General features: G+C 38.7%; 1 long non-coding RNA gene across 1 annotated transcript in view; it reads right to left on the reverse strand.

The window, feature by feature from the left end:
• LOC140903466 (uncharacterized) overlaps window positions 1-17918 on the reverse strand; it is a 46975-nt gene extending 29057 nt beyond the window's left edge. Inside the window, exon 1 of the long non-coding RNA XR_012156255.2 lies at window positions 17829-17918. This is a non-coding gene — a long non-coding RNA (uncharacterized LOC140903466). The remainder of the gene's footprint in view (window positions 1-17828) is intronic.
• Between the last annotated feature and the right edge of the window lie 288 nt (window positions 17919-18206).

The raw sequence follows: 18206 nt of genomic DNA on the forward strand, positions 1-18206 counted from the left end.
ATAATAGAGAGGAGGGTGGGAGGAAAAGATGGGTAACCCTAGGTTCAAATATCATCCCTCTGATATCAATGGCAGTTTTGCCATTGGCTACAATGTGAGCAGGATTTGGCTCCTAGTTTTCAAAGGCTACTTGTGACAAGGGAACTTTGGTAGAAGTCAGTGGTTCAATTTCCTCTCTTCCAGCTCCATCACATTCTTGGATGGGCAGATTCCGTGCTTCAAAATGACTTAGCCCTTTAGCCAAATCGTGAAGCACCTTCCCTATTGCCTTCTGGGGTAAATAAAAAATTGCAGAAAAAACAAACAAAATCTTTTCAACTCGTCACCCTCAGCACAAGCTTTCCTATATACTTTTGATCCTCCTCTGTGGCACAGGGTCTCAGCTTAGAACATAAGAATGGCGATACTGGGTCAGACCAAAGATCCATTCAGCCCAGTATCCTGTCTATCGACAGTGGCCAATGCCAGGTGCCTCAGGGGGAGTGAACCTAACAGGTAATGATCAAGTGATCTCTCTCCTGCTATCCGTCTCCACCCTCTGACAAACAGAGGCTAGGGACACCATTCCTTACCCATCCTGGCTAATTGCCATTAATGGACTTAACCTCCATGAATTTATCTAGTTCTCTTTTAAACCCTGCTATAGTCCTAGCCTTCACAACCTCCTCAGGCAAGGAGTTCCACAGGTTGTACAGGTTGACTGTGCGTTGGGTGAAGAAGAACTTCCTTTTATTTATTTTAAACCTATTACCTGGATATGAGTCAACAGTGCGCCCTTGTTGCCAAGAAGGCCAATGGCATTTTGGGATGTATAAGTAGGGGCATTGCCAGCAGATTGAGGGATGTGATCGTTCCCCTCTATTCGACACTGGTGAGGCCTCATCTGGAGTACTGTGTCCAGTTTTGGGCCCCACACTACAAGAAGGATGTGGAAAAATTGGAAAGAGTCCAGCGGAGGGCAAACAAAAATGATTAGGGGACTGGAACACATGACTTATGAGGAGAGGCTGAGGGAACTGGGATTGTTTAGTCTGCAGAAGAGAAGAATGAGGGGGGATTTGATAGCTGCTTTCAACTACCTGAAAGGGGGTTCCAAAGAGGATGGCTCTAGGCTGTTCTCAATGGTAGCAGATGACAGAACAAGGAGTAATGGTCTCAAGTTGCAGTGGGGGAGGTTTAGGTTGGATATTAGGAAAAACTTTTTCACTAGGAGGGTGGTGAAACACTGGAATGCGTTACCTAGGGAGGTGGTGGAATTTCCTTCCTTAGAAGTTTTTAAGGTCAGGCTTAACAAAGCCCTGGCTGGGATGATTTAATTGGGGATCGGTCCTGCTTTGAGCAGGGGGTTGGACTAGATGACCTCCTGAGGTCCCTTCCAACCCTGATATTCTATGATTCTATGATTCTACCCATTAATTTCATTTGGTGGCCCCTAGTTCTTACCTTATGGGAACAAGTAAATAACTTTTCCTTATTCACTTTCTCCACACCACTCATAATTTTATACACCTCTATCATATCCCCCTTTAGTCTCCTCTTTTCCAAGCTGAAAAGTCCTAGCCTCTTTAATCTCTCCTCACTTGGGGCCTGTTCCAAACCCCTAATCATTTTTGTTGCCCTATTCTGAGCCTTTTCTAATGTCAGTATATCTTTTTTGAGATGAGGGGACCACTTCTGTACACAGTATTCAAGATGTGGGCATACCATGGATTTATATAAGGGCAATAAGATATTCTCCATCTTATTCTCTATCCCCTTTTTAATGATTCCTAACATCCTGTTTGCTTTTTTGACCGCTGCTGCACACTGCATGGACGTCCTCAGAGAACTATCCATGATGACACTAAGATCTTTCTTCTGATTAGTTGTAGCTAAATTAGCCCCCATCATATTGTGTGTATAGTTGGGGTTATTTTTTCCAATGTGCATTACTTTATATTTATCTACATTAAATTTCATTTCCAATTTTGTTGCCCAATCACTTAGTTTTGTGAGATCCTTTTGAAGCTTACTCTCAATTTCACAGTTTCTCTAAGCAAAGAAACTCGGTCAGTCCCCCTCCTGACCCTGGGCATCCCCAAGTATCTTCTCAAATTGTTCAGTCTGTTTCCTAAGCCTTCTTTCTGGCCTACTGCAGACAGCCTTCTAGCACTTCCTGCCATTCATCTGGCTCTGCTATGAAGTGTGTTTCTACTCGCTATAGATCTCTCGTCCTTCTGAGTGTCTGAACAGGTTTTCTATTGTAGGAAGCACTTTGTCTGGTTTACTGTCATATGATACTTGACCCACCTGACCCAAACACCAGCCCAAACTCAAACTATCACCTGAGAGCTGGATAATTAGGCACTTAGGCACTGGTGTGGCTGAGTCCAATTTCCTTAAAGGACCAGCCAACCCTGTGACACTACTTCTGTGCTGAATGTACTTATATAAAATTATATGCATATGTGGTATCCTTGTATGGTATCCAGTAATGACAGGTGAACTACAAAGTATCCTTGGTTTCAGCTGTATTTGAATACCAACTGGATAACATCAGACAAGCAGCACTTAAAATATAATATTCTTACATACAAATCTTGAAATAGTTTTAAAGGAGTGGCCTGCATACTTGCTATATGTAAGGATCATGGATATTCAATACTGTGATTGTTTCCATATTTAAATGTAATATTTTATTCATAGAAAATCTGCAATCTGTCAGTGGTGCAGGAAAGGATGAGCTGTTGTTTTGTAAGTTTTTCTTTTGGCAGCTATTAACAAAGTTTCCCAGCATATATTTGAGAATCAGGGAAGGTGATCATGCACATCTAGAGACTCTGCACTGCAAAAAATACAATGAAAGAAGAGAGAGAATAGGGAGACAAGAATGAGAGAGGGGGTAAAAAAACAAAGAAAGAACCCCATAAATATTCACTCAGTAATTCTTCTCGCTACCAATGAGAGGTGAGTGCTCCTGAATTCTGGGGTAGGCAAGGCAAAATGAGACCATACCTTCACCCATGGGATCTCCAGGCACAAGAAGAATATATTAAAATTTAAAAAGACATTGTCAAATACATAACACATTGGCATCCGCTCTTGCCTTCAATTTGTGTTGTGTACTATAGGCATAATCTTACTGCAGATCTGAAAATTCCACCAAATAGCACTCAATTCTTTTAAAGCTGGTTTTAATGCTGGCTCTAAATCTCACTAGCAGCTCCTGACAAGAGGGGCACGGAACCACATTAATTGTGCATCTAATGTGGGATACAAAAGATCAGACAATATGTGGGAATGTCCACTGAATGGAATGAAGATGAAATAGTGGCAAGCCTACCTATCTGTGTCTTAGTCCCTCTGTTAAAAGAAAAGGAGGACTTGTGGCACCTTAGAGACTAACAAATTTATTTGGGCGTAAGTTTATGCTCAAATAAATAAATTGGGTAGTCTCTAAGGTACCACAAATACTCCTTTTCTTTTTGCAGATACAGACTAACACGGCTGCTACTCTGAAACTTAGTCCCTCTGTTGTCAACCTGCATTCAAAGTTAAGCAGAATTAATGGAGATTCCCAAAATCTTATTTTCCTTTGGAAAAATATTAAATATCTAGAGCACAGGCGTATGTTTGCATTAAAAAAATCTTCTCTTGAAGTGTGTCTGTAAAATTGTACTTTATGGGTATTATATTGTATACATTTTATCTAGCCCAGACAATTAACTTATTTTAAAAACATTGTATTTCATACATAAAATAGAGTGTTAGCTATTTAATGAACCATGTGAAAATGTGAAATTTCTGCTTCTCTAACAATTAGCCCTTCCAATTGCCTATCTGAAAGGCAGGGAACAAGAACAGTCAAGAGAAAGGGTTAGTACTTTTGACTGAAATAGTCTTGAAAATGGATATTTCTATATTTAACTGGGTGGGAAAATAAACCAAATAGGAGATAGTAATCACACACAAGAATTGATTATGAAATAATGTATCTGACTGCCTGACAAGGCAAAAATTTCTATTACAAAACCATCACAGTAATGTGAATGCCAGTTTAGGCAGAGGGTAGGAGCTCATTGCAGAATTATTATTAATTTTTAAAAAGCAGCTGTGAAAAAAACATTTAATTCACTACAGTATCTGATGAAATTTGTCTCATCAGCAATAGTCTCACTGGAGATGTACCATCTTGTTTCAACATGCAAGCCTGGTGGGGGTACTAGGTCAACGTATATACTATTTCTGTATAATCTTTTCACTTAAAGCTGTATGCAATTACATTAATGTGACAAAATATACACAAATATATGGCTCCTACTGAAAATAAAGTAAAACAAGCACCTGAATTTGCATTTTGGAAGGGAAAGGTTCATACTGAGATCTGAGATATACCAGTGAAAATATGTAATGACTCAATTTACATTCTGAATTATTTCACTTGAATTAGTCTGGATTTTCATGGTGCATATCAGAATAGAATATGGCCCAAACACTTTTTAAAAAAAATATTAAATTACATGTCAGCGTATTACAGTCCTCTGGAGCTACAAGTTCAAACTCTTTTGTTATCATTTTCACAACAGTGCAAATACTTGAGACAGTAAATTTCAATATGCAGTCATAGAATCGTAGGGTTAGAAAGGACCACAAGAGTCATCTAGTCTGCCAAGATGCAGGATTATTGCAGCTAAACCATCCAGTACAGATGGTTATCCAGCCTCCTTTTGAAAACCTCCATTGAAGGAGCTTCCACAACTTCCCTAGGTAATCATAACCACACTTATTAAGCATCACTTTATCTCAAATAAAAAATAATATATGATCATAGTAGGTTTTTTTCATTATTTCCTATAGCTTAAGAAGGATGAATAAAATAATTTACCACAGAAATGCCTATTTGTCCTATAATCCAAAGCCATATCAAATGTATAAAATTGTGAAACAAATAATAAGAGGAAACAAATCTACATGCACGCACCAAAGTATAAAAATGTCAAATAACCTTGGAATTCTTTGGAACAAATTATAAAATTAATGGGAATTGAATTTTATATATATGTGTGTGCATGCAAGTTCATCTACCAGTTAAATACCTATACCTACTATTAAAAAAGATGTAATATATTGATATCTATTAAAGTTTGTGCATTCATTCATTTACCTACTAGTCCACTCGTCTACCTATAAATTGTCTAGTGGATACTGTGATACAGGAGGGCCAGGGAGCAGTGGGAGAATGGTAGAGGGGAAATATATAAGCCCTAGGCTAATTAAGGCATGGTTCACTGTAGACTAGGGAGGGTTGTCACAGGTTAATTGGAGCACCTGTAATCACCTGCCAGGAAACTAATAAAAAAACTCTACTTCAGGCAGACGGGGTGTGTGAGGAAGGTCAGAGAGGACAGGAGTTTGGAGGTGTGTTGCTGACAAATGAAAGGGAAAGGTTCATATTGAGATCTGAGATATACCAGTGAAAATATCTAATGACTCAATTTACATTCTGAATTATTTCACTTGAATTAGTCTGGATTTTCATGGTGCATATCAGAATAGAATATGGCCCAAACACTTTTTAAAAAAAATATTAAATTACATGTCAGCGTATTACAGTCCTCTGGAGCTACAAGTTCAAACTCTTTTGAACTTGTAGGAAAGGAGACCCTGCTCCAGCAGCGCAGGGAGACTTCCTCCCACAGCGTCAAGGACTGAGGGTAACCCTACCCAAGGGGGAAGAGGGGAAGAAACCCACAGGGGTTGAGAGGGGCTGGGGCTCAGAGTGAGGAGCAAACCCTTCCCTGCTTCCTTCCTCTACCACCTTCCCGGGCCACTAACGGGGCCCTTGGCACCCCAAGAACAGGAGAAAGGGATGGTGTCCCAGGTATCCCCCACCCCCACCAAGAAAAGCGTGGGACCAACCATAACAATATCAGCCATTTTGCCACAATATTGACAGGCAAGTGAGAAGTTATTAACTTTTTGTGATCCCGACCCAGTCAGGTGAGTAGGGCCAGGGCCCCAATAATATCTGTGTCTCCATCACATCCTTCTAGAAAGTTCAGCATGGTTAATGTATTAATGTTTACAGCAGTGTAACATAGCTCCTAAAAGCATATCTTTCCGAGCCCCAGCATGGTATGTCACCAGAGTTAATAGTATGGCAAATAAGCAGCAAAACATACATGCCTCCCTTAAAATGAGGAGAAAACCATGTGATCAGAGTGATCCAAATCCCTGAGAGAATATACCAGGAAGATCTCCCATTTTTCTTATCTTAGGAAAACAGATTTTAACACAAATTGTTAAGCTTCAAATATAAAAATTCCTCAGAGCCCCCATGCAAAGTGTAATCTAGAATCTGTGGGTGACATCATAAATCAAATGTAATGAAAATTACAAATACAGGTAGACAGAGCTGTGCAGATTTACATCAGCTGAAGATCTGGTCCGTACAATTCATGTGTTCACAGTTAAAGGTATTCTTTTTCTCAGGTGACATTCAAGCTACGTTTTCCTTTTATTCTCTCACCTGGAACATGTCACCTCCACACAAACCTCTATAGGCACTTTCACCTGAGGCTGGCCTGTATGAAGATGGATATTCATACTTGGCAAGCAACTCCAGCTCCTTTCAGAAATAGTCCCAGCTTCTTTGTAAATGTCAGAAGAGGCCCACAAAACCAAACAGTTGCCAAACCCAGAATGTCTGCATGAATGTCACAATGATGCACGCTACATGCAGACTGTATGTGTAGATTGTGTACGTGTCAAATTTTGACAGGTTTACCTTAAAGAAATGCTGTGTTTTAGAAACAGTTACCTGCGGCCGAGGATGAAATCATATTCGTGCTTTGCATGGGTCAGTAGTTACTGGAGTTTGCTGCCAGTGGGAAGAATAAAAGCATGTTGCCTCACCTCTACTTCACTGTGCATTTCAATGTCTCTAATCACACAACTCTCTGATTATCCTTGTTTTAACCACATATACTTCAATAATCAACTCTCTATTTTATTTCAAGATACTGTTGCGTATTTATTGTTGTTGCTATTTACATTTACTTTGGTGATAATGGTTAATTTCATACCTATCAAGAGATATCTTGGCTGGTGTTCATCATGTTTCCATGGCAGCAAGTTATTATTTCCAGGGGAATAAAGGACCTGCTCTCTCACTCACTATCGTGGATGTGGGTATACAATTAACCTCTGCCACCTGTGAATCAGTTAAATTTGTGAATTTTCAGACAGCAATATATAGCTATAAAAGACGGGTTTTCTCCTGAAACCCTTACTTATTCATGGAGCCTTACTGACATCAATATCACATGAGCAACACCTCCTCATAGGTGTCAAGAAGATAGGTTTGTGCCCATTTCTAAATATCTCCCTCTCGTGTTAACTGAATCCAGTAAAATTTAAAAAAAGTTATTACAGTCCCAGTTCTTTACTGGGAATAACATTTTTTGTGTCCCAGCTTTCTCCTCTCTCTTTAGGTCACATGATTGCAAATTATTATTTCATTTCAGAACTCAAGTTGACACCAGCAAAAAGAAAAGCTGCCAAGTAGGGACATTTTAAATGAGTTATCTCAACCACTCCAGTTCCTCCGCATATAGGAACACATTGTATTTTGAGAACGGCTGTTTGACTCACTCCGTTCTCAGTTGCACTGACCCCTCCGTTCTGGGTGTACCACCTCCAGAAATACTAATTCAGCAATAGCCTATCAGCCATTTTTGCAGTTCTTATACATCCTTTCTGCAAAACCGCTTTTCAGAGATGTAGCCACTGGAAACAACTCTTCTTTGTCTGCAGGCATGGGGTCAATATATACTGTATATCAAGTATTTTTAAAGGGTTTTATCATTCATGTAGAAGAATTGTATGAATGGTGTACACAATCATGTACAATGAAAGTTACATTTAACTCTTGAGGTAATTATATTCATTAATGAGCAAATGCTGCCTTAAAATATGCATACAGGTTGCCCATTTACTTTGCTGGAAGTTAGCACACATTTATTAGGCAGTTGACCTAATAGCATAATTTAATTTCTTCACCATGGGGAAATTATTTTAACAAAGGTAGATATTGAAAAGCATAACATTCTTACCTCTAAATGATGGCTAAGAGATTAGCCTCCAACAAACCTTTCAACATTTTTTTAAAAAATGTAAGAAACTTATTGTTTCCCCACTTTAAATTGGTGAAGTTTTTAAATAAACAGAACAGTAAATGAAAATGTCACCAAAATGCCCCCCCCCCCCCAATATGTGATACAATATGACGTTTTCATCTGGTTCTGTCAGGTCACATCATATTTTGTCACATCACAGGATATGTTTAACCTAATGCAATGTGATATATGTGCAATGTCTATATAAAAAATTTAAAGGGATACCTTTAAAAAAAATAAACCTGAATGTTGGATCTGCTACAGATTACAAATATACTTCTGCTTTCTGATGATAGACAGGTGCCTTTATGTTCTCAGAATCTGAACCTGAGTCAGTAGCAGGTACTTCATCCCCAGCTACTTGCAAATAATAATAATAACAATAATAAAAAGAGTGGACAATTTCATTGAAATGCCACTTACTTTTTTCTTATAATGGGTCTTGACAAGAAAATGTTCATGCTGTGTGACTTTGAAAATGCCCTTTTCTGGCAGCCAGCCTTTCTGCCAGCACTACTGTTTGCTGGCATTAAATAACAGGAACAAGGGCCAATTTAAAGTCCAGGAATAAACCGATTTGTGATGCACAGACTCCCCATGAAGCAATTATTCCCTTGGATGGGCAAATTGCCTTTATTATTCCATAAATTTTGCACAACTTAAATATTCAGTTGCTGATGTACATTACTTGTACGGTAATAACATATTTAGTACAGTTGTCTCAAAAAGACAAGTAGTACATTACTGCTTTAGCTTGTTTAGTGTGACATTCCAGGGGGTAGGAAGTGTGGGTAGAGCAGGACTGTAGTATGCCTTGTGGAGATGAATTGGACAGGTTTAAAACAGAGCTTTCTGTTGTCTTTGAAGGTATATGAAGGTCCAAGGCAGAGAATAGATAGTTTATTCTTCTACTGTTCAAAACATGGAGCTGCCCTCTCTTTTCCCAGTATTTTGAGGTGTGTTCATATTTTCTACAGTCCCCTATAGTTGATTCTCCGCAGAATTTTTGGGTAGCCTCAGGGCCTCGCTGTCATATGCAGCTTCTGTAAGTGTAGTAATAATTCTTGCTATCTCTGCAGTAAGTCTCACTCTCTTGCCTTTCTCAGTTTGAGAGCAATAGGAGGCAAGGAAAATAGAAGCAGAAAAAGACAGCAAGCCCTTTACGTTCTATAAAGTGTGCGGTATTATTGTCTGAAAAGTACTTCCGCAAAAAATGATTCACAATTATTTTGTTTTCAAATTTGTTCCATTGATACATCCAAGGAGATTTTTTTCCTGCTGCAAACAGCTGTAGGTTTCTAAAGTTGGACATCCCTAAAATTGAGACACCTGAAACAAAAGGCCAGTTTTGAAAACCTGGCCCACTATTAACAACAGAGAGTTTATAAGGAAAGGGATGCCCACTCTCTGAGGTTAGATTACAAAAAGATTATGGCCTGGACCTGGACCATTTAAGTCAATCAGAGTCTTGCTATTATTTCAGTGAGAGCAATATCAATCCAGTGAGAATGGAACAGATATTAGTAACTGGACATTAACTTTACTTTTTGGTTATTTTACCTTTGGGATTATATTTTAAACCATATTTTCTCATCTATGACAGTAGGATGGGCAGCTGAAAAAGATGCAGTGAAATAGAAATGCAGCTATTTATAGCAAGTGTCTTAGTTATTCTGGTAGAATAAAATAGAGAATTCCCTCTCACAGCTATGCTAGATTCTACAGGCATACTTGTTAATCAGAAGGAGGGAAAGAGAAATAGACAGACAAATGAGCTGGTCTGTCTGCCAATTCCTTCCTGAATCCTTTAAAAGGACACTTAAAAGTAATCTGCTTCCTAGGTAACAGTATTCCATTCCATTCCATCATTTTCTCTATAGGTATAGAGAGAACATATTAAAAGGATGAAATGTAAAATTGTTGTTCTGATCAGCTGTGGCTGATAAAGTTTCCTTGGCACTTTTTTGAAAGTGTAGGAGTGCTTAGCCCCAGATTCCTGGCCAGATTCCACCTGGGTAATTACTGGAGCTGGACAGAGAACAGTAATTCCATTTTGTAGAGGACTCTGATTTTTGGAAATTTGTTTTTGTTCCATTTGGAAATAAATAATAAATAATAATAATAATAATTTTTAAAAATCATTACAAATTTGAAATGTTTTGTTTCAATCATTTTGAAACAAAGTTCTGCCGGATGGGCTGATGGAGTTCAGAAGCCCAGAAGCCAAGGAGCTCTGTCTGAGTAGGAACCTCAGTGCTTATTAAAGCATGGGAGCTTGTGTTTTTGACATAACACTGCCTGATTTTCAACCTTTAAAATTAGAATGCTTGCTCTGTGCCAGCACTGACCACCCCCCGTCCACAACATGCATCTCTTAGGGCAATAAATGTAGCTTCTCCCAAGCCCTCTTTGTGGCCTTTGGACTATTCTGTTGGTTAGTACCATATGATTGCTCTATCTCATGTCAAAGGTCTCTCCTTTGCTCCCCAGGATGTGCAGACAGCAGTTGTATCCTCCCCAATTTAGCAGACCAACCTTACTTGTAGTTAAACAGAACACTTTTTATTTAAAAAGGAGGAGAAACAGAGAAAAATAAAGACAAGAATTCTCCCTCTCTCTCTCTCCTAAAGCACTGTCTGAGGAAGCAGAACTACTATGGGTCACCACGAAACATAAGGTACAATGGTTAAAGTTTGAGAGTTTTATTTTTACACGGTGGTAAGTATCTCAGTTTACAGCTGCTTCATTTTGCAGACAGTCTCTCTGGTGTTTGCCCAAAAAGTCTGTGTTGTTGCCCATCATAGAGGATACATCCTTGGTGTACAGACTACCTCATAATTGTTCATTTTGGGGGTCTTTTTGTATGCCACCCACCCCGCAGATACACCTGGTTCTGGGAAATGCCAGAGACAGGGTACTGGAATGGAATAACCTACTGAACGTAGGTAGGCTTGGCTACACCTTTTCACAGGTGTAGGAAATTATGTGTGGTCAGACAATCAGTGGGGATCAGAAAATAATTATCTCATGACAGTAGACATGGAAATTTAAAAAGTTAGACCATAACCATTAAAACACAAAAAACTGTCAAGATCACATCAAAATATGCAAAGTAAATATCCTGATATCAAACAAATCAAACCAAACAAAAAAACAAAAACTTCTCACAGAATTTTTCCGATTTTGCCTGTCTATACATATGATTATTAATATTGGAAATGTTGATTCTTCAGTCTGTGTGAAATTGACATTTACGAATATTTTCCGATCATCATCGAGTCTGTACATAGTCAAGTGTGGCTTTTTGTCCTATCTCAAATATAACACAAGTATCCATTAAGGCCAGTGGACACTGAAGCCAAGACATTTCCTGGGGTTTAGTGACCAGGGGAGGGGTAGATAACCCAAGTCCCATTCAAAAAGTACAATTAAACTTAGGGCTACTCTACACTAGAAGTGCTACAGCAGTGCAGCTGTACCACATCTGGTGAAGACGCTCCATGCTGACAGAAAGAGCTTTCTCATCAACATAATTACTCCACCTCCGCGAGAGGTGGAAGCTATGTTGGCAGGAGAATGTCCCCTGCTGACATAGCACTGATATGGCCAGCGCTTGGGTCTCTGTAACTTGTGTTGCTCTTGGGGTGGGGGGACTTTTTCACACCCTGAGTGACATAATATCGACGTAAGATAGTGTAGATCTTCCCTTAGCCTTCCATGACATTAAACCTAGGGAAATGTCTTTAATGAAGTTGTTATTGCTATTATAATTTGAAAATAAACCAATGTGTAAATAGTTAGAGACAATATAATCAATAACATATTGTATATCCTGCCCCGCCCTCCACCCCCTTTTTTAAAAATCAGTGTTGATACACAAGGGGAAAAATAAAACAGCAGCAAGAAATCAAATATAGCACTAAACATCATTACTCCTGTTCTTAATTATGCTGGCATGTACCTGTTTGGTTATTTGCTATATGATGAAGTGGTCAACGTAATGAGGTTTACAAACCCTGTACTGGGCATAGGCAGATGGGAGACTAGGGTCTTCCCTGCTTACAAGCAATCAGGCAGACCGCACCCCCATACAGCTGCCAGACATGGAAGTATGCATCCAAAGCTGTGACCAATAAAGACATTGCATCCAGTTATAAAGGGGGGGGGATATAGAGATGGAAAAGGGAGGCAAAAAGGTCTGGGATAGCAGAGAGGCAACAGCCCCATGCCAGGCTGCCTCTGAGAAACTGACAAGGAGACCAAAGGAGATGGAAGCTGTGGAATTTAAGGGCTGGTTCAACTGAAATTAAGAGTTTATAGACTTGTCTAATTGTAGATTAATTGAAGGAGGCCATTTAGGAAAAAGCTAGGACTCCTAGAGACTCCATCAAGAGCATCTGACAGTCAGCCATGTTAACATTGTTATAAGTGAAATAATTTGGAAGGATGTTTTCCTAATGCTAAGTAATTCAAAAACAAAATTTTTTAAAACATACTTTATTCTTCTATTAATTGAAGTGAACTAATAAGATACGTCCCAGTTTTATCTTTAATGCTAAGCAAAGACAATGCTTGATAAGATCATCTCTCATCGATTCCATTTCTTTCTAATGAAGAGATGGTAAATCATATTTTTAACCAATTTTACCTATTTGTCTTGTGTCATAACCGTGTGATTCTCATCAATATAAACTTCTTTGGTTCTTTCACCAGTGCTACAGAGACAAAGAAGATGTGTTTATCTTGAGTGGATATTCAGGGTAAAGTCACGATACTGTTGATATTTATAGACCTAATCCTGCATTCTTATTGACTAAATACCCATCAACATACTACTGATTTCAATGGACAACAACCTGTCTGAGTAAAGACTGCAGGATTAGATCCTCTGACATGACATGTGAGACTGATGTTTTAATGGCAAGTAGGCAGACTAGGTGCAATTTGAGCTATGCCAAATAGAATGACAATCTCCAGTAGGTTCAGCCCTTGTAATAATATCAAATGAGGAAAGGAATCTAAGCTAACAATGGCCTTAGCTACCAAATGCATTGAGATTCAAACCAAATCCTTCAGGGTTAGATTGCAATATCATAAATACTTTACACAGAGTGTAGTTAACCTGAGGAACTAGCTGCCACAAGACATTGAGGTCAAGAGCAAATATACAAAAAAAGGATATGAACACTGAACTTCCAGAGTTCAATAGAGTTTTAAAAAATAGGGCTACACACCTTCATTCTTCAACATAAACTAATTGCCAGATAAAAGGGCTTAAGAGGGTACATCCTCTATTGATGTATCCAGAATTGCTCATTCAGGGCATGGTGGAGTGGGGAGGAGTTGTACACATACACCCCAGATATATCTGGTTCTGGACAATGCCAGAGACAGGCTACTGGAATGGAAGGACAACTTATGTGACCCATATTCAATTAAGAATAATGGTATCTTAAATTGCAGAGAGTCCATGACACAATAGTGTGTTAACAAAAAGATCTTGAGGCTTGAAATAATGTTAATTGTATAAGGGAGGGGATAAAAGGGACAATGCACTCACATTGCTCCTAAGGCTCTTTAAGAGGAAGTTATGGCCATTTTGTATGCCAAAGCTGAACAGTAGGCTGGAAGGACTATTGAAAGTAACTTTGAATGACTTTTTGAATAAGTGCACTGTAATCTCTGACTGGCAACACAGAGTTGCTGATGAGACAACATTACTGGGGATTTGTTAGGAGGATCTGATTCTACGCGGGGCGGATGGCATCTGAAATCAGTGCTCATTATTTTAGAAACAATATTCAGCTAAAATACCTAGCACACAACCCAAAACCTCCCCAGGTGCCAAAACTTCCATCTGCCAAAACTTCCAGCTTCTCCCTCAATTAATTCTCTTGTGCAATTATGTATTGTCTATATGAAGATGTCAGCTATTCAAGCTGAACAAATTAGGGGTAGAGTAGAATAAATTGCATTTACTAGCAAAAAAAAGATGACATAGTAGGAATGCCTATTTTTCATATTAAATAGAACCAAAACATCTGGCTGAATTTTCATAAAGCTGCCACAGCATTTCCCATTTGCCACAGACACCAGAGGACCTTGCAACAGAATTTAGGACCAGCTACCTGTGAAGTACACCACCCTTGAGTATACATCTCAGACTTATGCAGATTAATTAGATTTGTCTGTATACAACTATCATCTGGAACTATAATGCATGGGACAGATTAGAAATAACACGATAGAGTCAAAAATTATTTACAAAATCAGATGAAAAGAAAATTATGAAGTTCCAGCCAGTGGATGAAAGGACTATTTGTTGTAGATAGGAATCTGGCAGAGAGTTTGTAGAGAAGAAAAAGATGAGTCATTCTACAGCTGGAAGCCTTCCAAAGTGAGATTGTTGGGCATTTTCAATACCCAATTTGGAATATTGTTTGCCTTAATCATTTTTAGAAAAAAATACTTCAGAGATAGGGTAAACTAAAAGTTACAATATGACTTTTAGAAACAGTGAGCAAAATGAATCCCACTTAGTTATATGTAGCAGATCTTTTACCCATCTGTTTGTCTGGAAACCAAAGTCTCAGAGGCCAACAAGCTAAGGAGATGGGGAAAGAATTACAGATGCAGGGCCACACCACTAAAGTCACACCACTGAATTTGAGGGATTTGAAACCAGAGATGAATTTAGCCCATGAAGTTCAAAACTGAAAAAGAACAAAGAATGTGAAGTTTCTTAATAAATATAAAAGTTTTCTGGTATGAGATGGATGAGGAATGAGTGAGCCCACACAAATTTTGGCCTGGTCTACTTAAAATTTAGACTGGGCCAAACTTAAACATTTAGATTGACATGGGTATGTCACTCAGAAGTGTGAAAAATCAATAACCCCAAACAATGTAGCTATGCTGACCTAACTCCCAGTGTAGACACAACTAAGCCAACAGAAGAATGCTTATGTGGACCTAGCTACCATTGCTCACAAAAGTGGTGTTCCTACACTAATGGAAAAAGCCCATCAATCAGTGTAGGCTGAGGTTACACTTTGGGGTTATGCTAGTATATTTACAGCACTGGAGCTATGGTGGTATAGTCCCATAGCGTACCTATGGTGTTTGCTTCAGAAAGTGATTTAAATTGAATAAAAAGACTGAAAAAGACTCGAAGAAAGCCAAAGAGATAAACAGCATTGAGGGGGAGGGGGAGGAGAACATCCTGCTATCAGGATACACCTACGGTTATATTTACACTACAGAGCCTATGCCATCATAGCTATGCCAGCACAGTCCCCCTAGTGTAGATGCAACCTACATTGACAGAAGGTCTTTTTCTGTTGGTGCAGGAAAACCACCTCCCCATATGTGGATAGCTATGGCTTTGTTCACACTGGAGATTTTGTCCACATAGCTATGCTGCTCAGAGATGTGTTTTTTCACACCCCAGACCCCACATTGCTATGTAGTTACAACTTGTATATGTAACCCAATTCTATGACTTCCATTGCTGGCAAGCTATGCTTGGGTCTTAGCAATGAAAGTGTGAGAACACAGCCAAGTATGTAAGGTGTAGTCTGTACTTAAAATGTAGGTTGACATAGCTACATTGTGTAAATAATCTACACCCTTGACTTTTGTAGCTATTTCAACATACCCCCTCCCCCCCAGTGTAGACATAGCTATGTCAGTGGGAGAATGTTTCCATCAGCCTAGCTACCATTGTTTGGAAAGATGGTGTTTTTACATGGAAGGAAAATCCCCTTTCATTAGTTTAGGCTATGTCTGTACTACAGGGTTATGCCAACATAGCTTTGCCGGTACAGTCTCTGTAGTGTAGATGTACACTACGTATTGTTATACTGGATCAGACTTTTGTCTTATTTAATCCAATATTCTGTTTCTGATGCTAGCCAGTACCAGCTGCTTCAGAGTAAGGTCCAATAACACTTTGTGGTTTTCAGATAAAGATTTATAGAATAATTTGTCCACAAATTAGAGGTTGCCTTGCATAGCTAGTGCCTGGTTTAAATGCAGAAGTGGAATAGGCTGAAAAAATGGGGATGGAACTGGGGAAATCAACAGAAGATATCAATTAAATTAAAATTTATTTTCCAGTGAATTTGCAGGAGAAAATTTTGACTTTGTTGATTCTAATATAGCAAGAATTTCCTAGACATGCCATCTACATGAAGGAGCATTAGAAAGAAATAAGGAAGGAGTCTTGCTATTTAGCTCACAAGCTGAGTTGAGGAACTAAATGGACAAAAGACCTCAAAAAGCATTTTAAGGAATAAGAAATGACCCTAGAAAGGAAAGAACAGTGAATTTGATACAGACAAGAACAGACATGTGGACTCATAGGGATGTGGAGGAAGTTGAACATATGTAAGTAGAACTTAAAGGTACAGGAAAAGCTTTGTTATCCAGCATATTGCGGGGATGGGTGGTGCCAGTTAGTCAAAAATTCCAGTTAATTAAGAGAGATACTTACCAATGGAATACCGGTTTTCAAAGAATTGGAATACAATAAAATGAATCAAGTATAAAATAGTATACAGGTACTCACCAATCCAGTACTAGTACTGCCCTGCAGAGTGGTTGGTTTCTTGAAGCACTTAGGTGTATACAGGTAAAGTTTTCTATATAGTAGGTTATCTTATGACACTACATATCACCATGGGCAGTGCATGCATAGACCCGATCCCTAAAAAAATACACTTAACACCAAAACTATATTGATCATTTAATCTTTCTTTGATGATTCAGAAGGCACTTCAGGATCTTGCAGTGCCTCAGGGTCATCATTATCAACATCAATTATCACAGAAAATGTAGAAGGTGTAGGAGATAGGGTCATTACAGATTCAGCCCAATGACAGACCCTGGAAGCTGCTTTTTTGAATAAATCCCTGATATTAGCTTGCTTACTTCTCGTCTGCCTCTTTTGCATAAAAGTAGAGTGCAGAATGTGCGATTGCATAGCCTTCTGGTCAGTATACTGGTCCCGGTTACTAGATTGAAGATTTGTATTGGGATTTATTAGAAATGCTGGTTAATAGAGCTTTGTGGTAAAGTGGTGGATAATACAGCTTTTACTGTATTATATTAGTGCTATCAACAAAAAAGCCCTTTTATATTTTCTATATTATTAAAGTTGGAAATAACTATTATTTATTTCACTATAATAGAAGACACATAAGAATATATGGGTATGCTGGGAATTCCCCAAAAGTGGGATTATGAGGGTAAGAGAACCAGAATTATTTTAGAAAAGCACATGGTTGCACTGACCAATCCAATACAGTAATACGATTTTGAGAAACAGAGGGATGATTTATGGACGTCAAAGAATGCATATGACTACTGTCACATTTGAGTGGATATGTGTATTATTTCTGCTTATATGTCTTGTTCTTTAAAGAAAAGCAAGCAACTCCAATATTTGTTTGATTTTTGCAAGGTAAAGACGGTATTGAGAGACAAATACATGTTAAAGGAGAATGTATAAATAGAATCCAAAATTAATAAATATCTGCTAAGAAAAACTGGAGTTCCAGCTTTTCTGTGACAAAGTGAGTAGATCTTACCTAGAGCTGCTCAGAAAACAGAAATCATATTTTTTCAAACATTGTTTCATTTAACATTCAAAATGAACTATTGTAGCCTTACCATATTTCCATCAGCAGCCATCTTGCAGAACAGAGAGTACTGTATCCTGTCTGCTTCCCCTCTCTGGCCTCTGTCCAGGCCACAGTCCCACTTTCTGCACGTTATAGCTGTTGCTTATTCTCCCTCTAGTATGAAAACATCTCTGTTGCTGTTTCAATTTGTATCCCAGTGGTCTGTTTTTCACAGGTGGTGAGTGTCCATAGATCCAATTGCCTGATAATAAATAAATTGCCAGAGTGAGAAGTAGAAAAGAGGAGTGAGCTCATAGGATTTCTGCAAAAGAGTGGGAGGAAATGAATAAAAGAAGGTAAGAAAGGAGGAAGAGAGTAATTCAAGGAGGTGGAAGAAAGGAAATAAGGGAGATAGTTACCATACCAG

This window comes from Lepidochelys kempii, chromosome 1 (assembly GCF_965140285.1).
Source record: "Lepidochelys kempii isolate rLepKem1 chromosome 1, rLepKem1.hap1, whole genome shotgun sequence".
Classification (NCBI taxonomy): Eukaryota; Metazoa; Chordata; order Testudines; family Cheloniidae; genus Lepidochelys; species Lepidochelys kempii.